Source organism: Aegilops tauschii, chromosome 1 (assembly GCF_002575655.3).
Source record: "Aegilops tauschii subsp. strangulata cultivar AL8/78 chromosome 1, Aet v6.0, whole genome shotgun sequence".
NCBI lineage: Eukaryota > Viridiplantae > Streptophyta > Magnoliopsida > Poales > Poaceae > Aegilops > Aegilops tauschii.
Genome location: NC_053035.3, coordinates 36,287,230 through 36,295,166, shown reverse-complemented (window position 1 = coordinate 36,295,166; position 7,937 = coordinate 36,287,230).

The window sequence follows — 7,937 nt, the reverse complement described above, 5'->3', positions numbered from 1 at the left end:
TGCGCGCCTCTACATTGACCAGTATGTACGTACACGTTCGCGACCAGAATGACAATGCTACGTACGCTTCGACCAGGTGGGTCCCGACTGTCAGGCACTTCCTTGCCTGCGAAGATGTAGCTGGTGGGTCCCACAGTCAGGGGGAAACGTTTTTTTCGCGAAATACAGTGGCCCGTCCGGTGGGTCCCAGCTGTCAGGTGGAGGAATCATTATTTTCCGCGTAATAAGGAGGCACTTCCTTGCTGCGGCCGTGGACCCAGCTGTCGGCCTCTCCACGTACAGTCCACGTCCGATGGAAGTCGTTCCTTGACCACGTTGACCACGCCGTGCCGAGAGCACTAGGGCGGTGGACGACGGCGAGGCCTAGGAAGGGGACGACGGGGAGCCGGGGAAGACGCGGCAGTGGAAACCCGCGCGGAGAGGAGTACGAGGGTTCACTGGTTCGGCTGCGGTGTGAGGCTGCCGTCGCCGCAGGGCCTGGCCATCGGTGGGAATAGTAGGGGGCGGTGAGGCCTCTCCGGCAGCACAGCCGACCACGGGAGGCAGGAGCATGCGGCACGACCGGCGCTGCTTTGGGCGGCTGGAGCAAGAAGACCAGAGGTTGAAGAAGCACTACGGCCGTTGGATGAACATCGTACGGTCACTGGAGCTAGAATCGTTCATATTGACTAAAGTTGACAAAGGCCCCCGTCCCAGTCAACTTAGTAGGCCCACAAGTCAGCCTCCCACCATGGTGGGTCCCAGCTAGCAGGGGAGTATTCATTTTTTTGTGCGTAATAAGGAGGCACTTCCTTGCGTGCGAAGATATAGCTGGTGGGTCCGAGCTGTCAGCGGCGGTAACGTTTTTTCGCAAAATACAGAGGCCCTTTCGGTGGGTCCCTGAAGTCAGGTGGAGGAATCATTATTTTGCGCGTAATAAGGAGGCATTTCCTTGCGTGCGGCCGTGGACCCAGCTGTCGGCCTCTCCACGTACAATCCACTTCAGATGCATGTCGGTCGTTGACCACGTTGACCAGCCCGCGCCGAGAGCACCAGGGCGGTGGACGACGACGAGGCCTAGGAAGGGAACAACACGGAGGCAGGGAAGACTCGGCAGTTGTTTCCCACGCGGAGGGGAGTACGACTGTACGAGGGTTTACTGGTTCGTCTGCCGTCGCTGGTGAATAACAGCAGGTGTGGGTGAGTAGAGGGATGGCTAGGCCAGCGATGGGAGTACGGTGGGGCGGTGAGGCCTGCACGGCAGCAGAGCCAGACGCGGGGAGGAGGGAGCAGGCAGTCCCGCCGGCGCTTGTTTGAGCGGCTGGAGCAGGAAGAGCAGAGATTGAAGAAGCACGACGGCCGTTGGATGGCCATCCAACAGTCACTGCTTGTGCGTCAACCTTTTTTTAGGAAAGCCTCAAATCTGTGGAAAACAGCATACAGCCCATTTGCCATTATTTCTAATAATTTACAGCCCATTTGCTAATTATTAAGGTTTTTTTGGAGCCCATATTCTTTTTGTTAGCATCACAGCCCATATTGTGGCCACGGTTAAAAAATTATATGAAGTTTTGCATATTTCGGTGCGGTCCGAACTGTTTTTAATCCCGAAATTTTGACTCACATTCAAACTGATTTTAAAAATAAATGTATATCAATATAAAATCCAACAAATTCTCCACGCATAAAAATTAATGTAATTTAAAATCTCGAAATGAAAAAAAGATATTTGAAACTGATTGCCGGTTTGATGTGTTTAAAAAATGTACAACCCATTTCTCATTACTGATGGGCCATTTTCTCGGCCAGCCGAATGAAAGCTCTCCTCGTCTGGAAAGATTTGCAGCCCAACAGGCCTGACAAAGCGACTTACTTGGCAAATCACAAAAAAACTGGGCTGTGGCCGTGGACCCAGCTGTCAGCCTCTCCACGTACAGTACTCTTCCGATGGAAGTCGTTCCTTGACCACGTTGACCACGCCGCGCGGAGAGCACCACGGTGGTGGACGACGGCGAGGCCTAGGAAGGGGACGACGCGGAGCCGGGGAAGACGCGGCAGTGGAAGCCCGCGCGAAGAGGAGTACGAGGGTTCACTGGTTCGGCTGCGGTGTGAGGCTGCCGTCGCCGCAGGGCCTGGCCAGCGGTGGGAATAGTAGGGGGCGGTGAGGCCTCTCCGGCAGCACAGCCGACCACGGGAGGCAGGAGCATGCGGCACGACCGGCGCTGCTTTGGGCGGCTAGAGCAAGAAGACCAGAGGTTGAAGAAGCACTACGGCCGTTGGATGAACATCGTACGGTCACTGGAGCTAGAATCGTTCATATTGACTAAGTTGACAAAGCCCTTCGTCCCCGTCAACTTAGTAGGCCCATAAGTCAGCCTCCCACCAAGGTGGGTCCCAGCTAGCCGGGGGAGTATTCATTTTTTTGTGCGTAATAAGGAGGCACTTCCGGTGGGTCCGAGCTGACAGCGGGGGGATCGTTTTTTTCACGAAATACGGTGGCCCGTCCGTTGGTCCCAGTAGTCAGGGGGAAATGATTTTTTTTCGCAAAATACTGGTGGCCCGTCCGGTGGGTCCCCGCTGTCAGGTGGAGGAATCATTATTTTGCGCGTAATAAGGAGGCACTTCCTTGCGGCCGCCGTGGACCCAGCTGTCAGCCTTTCCACGTACAGTACTCTTCCGATGGAAGTCGGTCGTTGACCGCGTTGACCACGCCGCGCCGAGAGCACCAGGGCGGTGAACGACGGCGAGGCCTAGGAAGGGGACGACGCGGAGCCGGGGAAGACGCAGCAGTGGAAGCCCGCGCGGAGAGGAGTACGAGGGTTCACTGGTTCGGCTGCGGTGTGAGGCTGCCGTCGCCGCAGAATAACAGGGGGTGTGGGTGAGTGGAGGGATGGCCTGGCCAGCGGTGGGAGTAGTATGGGGGCGGTGAGGCCTCCGCGGCAGCACAGCCGGCCACGGGAGGCAGGAGCAGGCGGCACGACCGGCGCTGCTTCGGGCGGCTGGACCAAGAAGACGAGAGGTTGAAGAAGCACTACGGCCGTTGGATGGACATCGTACGGTCACTGAAGCTAGAATCGTTTATATTGACTAAGTTGACAAAGCCCTTGGTACGCTCCAACTTAGTAGGCCCACAGGTCAGCCTCCGAAACAGTGTGCCCCAGATGTATGGGGGAGGAATCATTTTTGGGCGGCTGAAGCTAAGAATACCCAAGATTGAAGAGGAAGCATGACATCCGTTGGATAGACATCCAACGGCCACTGCTGCTAGAACCGTGTGTTGACTATAATAAGTTGACAAAGCCTTGCATACGCGTCAACTTATTTTTTCAGGGGACGCGTCACTTAGTAGGCCCACAAGTGTGTGGCAGAGAACTTATAGCCCATTTGCGTTTTGTAAGAATGTACAGCCCATTTTTGAATTCTAATGGAATTTACAATAGCCAATTTACAGTTTGTTCAAAGTATAGCCCATTTTCTAGCTAGGACAACGATTAATAATTTCAACCAACCGTTGAAGACAGAATTCATTAAAATTTCCCACATTTTGATGGGATTCGAAATATTTTTATCCCGAAATTTCTAGTCAGATTAAATATAAATTTGTATTACGTAAAAATCCAACGAAACATTGCGCGCGCAACAATGAAAATTTAAGATTTTCAAAATCCATAAATAATATTTTACAAACTAACTTCGTGTTTGGTGCATTTTTTTATAGTTACTGCCCAGTTTTTATAATTACATCCCATTTATTATTTTTAAAGCCCATTTTCCTGTTAAGCCTAATGCATCCCTCCTAGGAAAGATTTGCAGCCCAGCGGGGCGGAGAAAAAAAGTTGACCTTGCCTGGGTATTCCTCAAAAAGACGTATAGCTGGGCTAGCCATTTTCATCTTGAAAAAATTAGTATCTGGGCTGGATATCTAGCCTGGGCTAGACGGGCCACAACCCGCCCAGTTAATACCCTGCTCTCCTCTGAACAACAACGAAATCATCGCCAAGAAAAACTCTGCAGTGCTCACGCCTCAAAAACACAAATACTACTCGAGCTGCTTGGTCCCAGCTGTCGGCCGCACCTTGTGCAATTCTCTCGTTTATATTGACTACATAGGTTGACAATGGTGTGGGACTGTGATGTCAGGAAACCAGGAGAAAGCAAAAAAATAATATAGTTGTACATAATAAGGAGGAACTTGCGTATGTACGGCTATGGCCCTAGTGGGTCCCTAGTGTCATCCAGTCAAAATAAAGTCATCTCCTGAATCCTCATGTTCGTTAACGATGTTAACAATGCTCGGCACCACGGCGAGCGCAACAACTCGAAGGACAACGGAGAGGGCCTCGCGGGCCCGACGGATGGTCTGATACAGCGCCCGCTGCTCATTCATGAAGCCAGGATCATCGGACACCTATGAGCACCTTTGAGAAACTGAGACGGCATGAAACGGTAAGGCCGCGCTTGGGAGCTCTGGTTTATTCCAAACCTGTATTAACATACAAGTGTAATTTACTCGTCATCGGAAACAATGCGTAAAATACAGGCGTAATGAAACCGAGGGCCCGAGGTCTGTAAGTAAAACCAGCGGGTTACGCGTGTAATTTGAGAGACCAGTGAATATTTTACGAGCACTGCTATATGGACGACATTACCAGACGATACATGCACGACGTGCGTATCATGCCATCCATGGGCAAGGCTGAAACAGCAGCTAACCGCTGGATTAGCAATCGTCCGAGTGTCATTCAGCGTTTTTATCATGTGTGAAGTACTTCCGATATTTTACTAGTCAAAATCGACCAACCAAGCGCCTTCGGCCGAGACCATCTGCTTTAATTTACAAGCGTCAGTTTTACAAGCGGTTTTGGTTGGAAAACGACGATCCAATCACGGCCTAATATCATGAGTTGGTCGGAAGATCATATGGTTTCACGTCTAACCTACCCGACTTGTCGTATAGGCTATGAATGAAACATCAAACGATGAACTTCTTAAGCACGAAAACAACAGAAGAGGATGATCTTCTTAACAAGCAAATCACTGGCATTAGATCGACATGCAAAACAATACGAAGCATTATTCTCAGGAGGCACGGTGAACAGCTCGTGATGCCGCATGCCACAACATTCCAAGCTCAACTTTGCAATCAAACACAAGGCCTGGCATTACATAGACAATATTCAGAACAAACTCTTAACACAGGAATATCTCAGCAGAGTAACTATTTACTTCTAAACTGAACACAGGAATAGGAAAAAACACTCGACGCTGCTCACAACAAGGGCGTCCCACTCAAAAATATCAAAGGTTTTCCAATTCAAAATATATTAAACTAACGTCAATGAGCAAATTTTGACAAGGTTTTCCAATTCCAATATATTAAACTAACGTCTTCTTGCTAACATCAATGATTAAACTTTCACAAGCTTTTCCCATTCAAAATATGTAATGCCTATGATCGTGGAGTCCTGCCGTAGCTTCTTGTACTTGTTTGGGCACTTTTTGCCCAGGGCACTCCACGTGTTGTTAAATTGCCAATGGTCTCTGCAGACGAGTCATGTCACCGGTGTCTAATAATACTCTGTAAAGCTTCTCGGTCATTCCTTCTGTAATGTAGCGCAAACAGTGATTGCTTCTTTCTGCAAAGTGGAACGACCAACTGGACCCAGTAATGCAGCAGTTTGCCTTGGACACATTGGCTCCTTTTGTGCAGTTCAACTAAAATCGAAGTCGGAATAAAACCGAGCTTTAATTTTGATATCCCTGTAAGCAACAATAGGTATAAGGGAAACAATTACTGAGAAATAACGGTTGATGACTTGTACTCGCAGAAGAAAAGCATCTACTGACCTACTTTATCTTAATGGGAAACAAAGCATGAGAGTAGCAATTCTCCATCAGTGTGATTCATTCATATTGACTGAGACATTATCTTAACAATGCCTTGTTTCAACATGTATAAAGAACGACAAAGCAGAAAAGTACCATTCCTAAAACAATGCAATTGATTCATTTTAACAGAGACATTATCTTAACAATACCTTGGTTAAACATGTAGAAAGAACTACAAAGCAGGATAGTACCATTCCTAACAAGTGTTGCAGTTTTGAACTAAGATTCAGTAGTTAATTAACTCTGAGAGTGGCATTGCTTAATTTTACCAGCGGCATTAGATTAATGAAAAGCATAAACAGTTCCAGGGGAGAGTGGGAGCAACAATAGTATGTGCTTCCATCTACTTATAAAGGGGGTGATGCAGAGTTTGTTGTAACAAAGCAACAAGCATCATGTCTGGGTTGGTCCCATTTTTGTTCACTACTTAATGGGAAAAGACAGCAATACAATAGCTTCAATTCAACATTTATTTAAAACAGTACCAATACAAGTAGCACAACATCTCAAAGCACACTGCACAATCATGTGGATGAAGGCCTGTACTGACCTTTCATGAGACGACAATGATAAAATACGATCTCGATCTCCTTTTGTGCAGTTCCACCAAAATTAAGCAAAGTCACCGCTGTGACATTCAAGTTGAACTGCACAAAACACTCTTAAAACATAAGTGTTTGGAGTAGCGAAGCAAAATGTCGCAATAGCAACAAGTTGAATCGATAGCCCTCTTTTAACAGAGGCAAAAAAGGAAACAATTACTTGCCGATAAAGGAGGATGAAACAAACGGTGATAGAAAGAAGCATCTAACTTATCTTGGATGGAAAACAAAGTAGGACAGTAGCATTTCTAAAACGGTTGCATTGATTCATATTAACAGAGACATTCTCTTGAAACAACATTCATTAAAAAATGTAATTTACTTTTAACAGTGGCATTGCTTCAATTTTCCGGTGGCATTCTTAGATTAACAACAGCAAAATAGCTGTATGGGACATGCCAGCACCATGTGCGTCCACACGTATAAATGGGTGATGCAGAGTATGTAGCCAAGCAGCATATATGCGCTGGTCCCATATTTGTTCTCTTTGAACCTTCTCCCTATGCGAGGGAAGCAAATCTAGTGCTGCACAAACTACCCGACCCCCCAGTTTCTTTCCCTTTTCAACAAAGAGATCGGTTCCTTACAGATGTGTGTACTGGGTTACCCCCCTTTTCCCTTTTCGACCTACAAAGCGGCTGGATAGCCAGTCTATACTACTTTCCGCCCCTCCTTTCCTCATTGAACCACGTCCTAGATTCTTGCTCCAGCCCACCGCACCCTTCTTTCCTCTTTGAACCAAGACCTAGATTCGACTACAGACCGAAAAAGATCCACATGCAGCTAGAGCAACGACGGTTTCAAATAAACTTATACCTTAGGGTCGTCGGGATGTGGCAAGGCGTCCGGCGGGAGGCCGGATCTGCCCACACTACGTATGACAGTGAGGAAGAAGGGATCGGTGGCCCTCCCGCACAGGCGCTGGGTGAAAGAGAACAGCGTAGCCGGCAGTGGATTGCCTCCCTCGCCGAAGGCGATAGAGTGAACGCTGCACCTCCTCCCCTTCCCGGTGCGACGGGATATGGACGCCTCCTTCACCAGCTGTGAGGGGGGAGAGAGAGAGACAAGAGGCCAACGCAGTCCTGTTTAGATCTGGTGAAGAGAGGGTGAGAGACTGTGAATATAGCAAACCCTAGCAAATGAACGCTGAGCCTCCAGCGTGTAACATATATGTAGTGCGGCGAGCGTGTGGAGAGTGCAAACCCTAGCGAACAAGCGCTGAGGCTCCCGCATATATATATACTACTGTAGTACGGGCTGAGCTTCGGTGCCTTCACTGCACCTGCTTTTGGCTGTATGACAGGTGAGCCAGCCACATTTTGGGCCCACCTGTCATAAATCCAAAGGCAGGTGCACTAAGTCAATGAAGCTGCGTCCATATAGTACTCTCGTGTATACGACTAATATATAGTGGAGCGGTTTTCTTATTCTCTCCATAACAATCGTTTTAAATTGTGTAAGTACGAA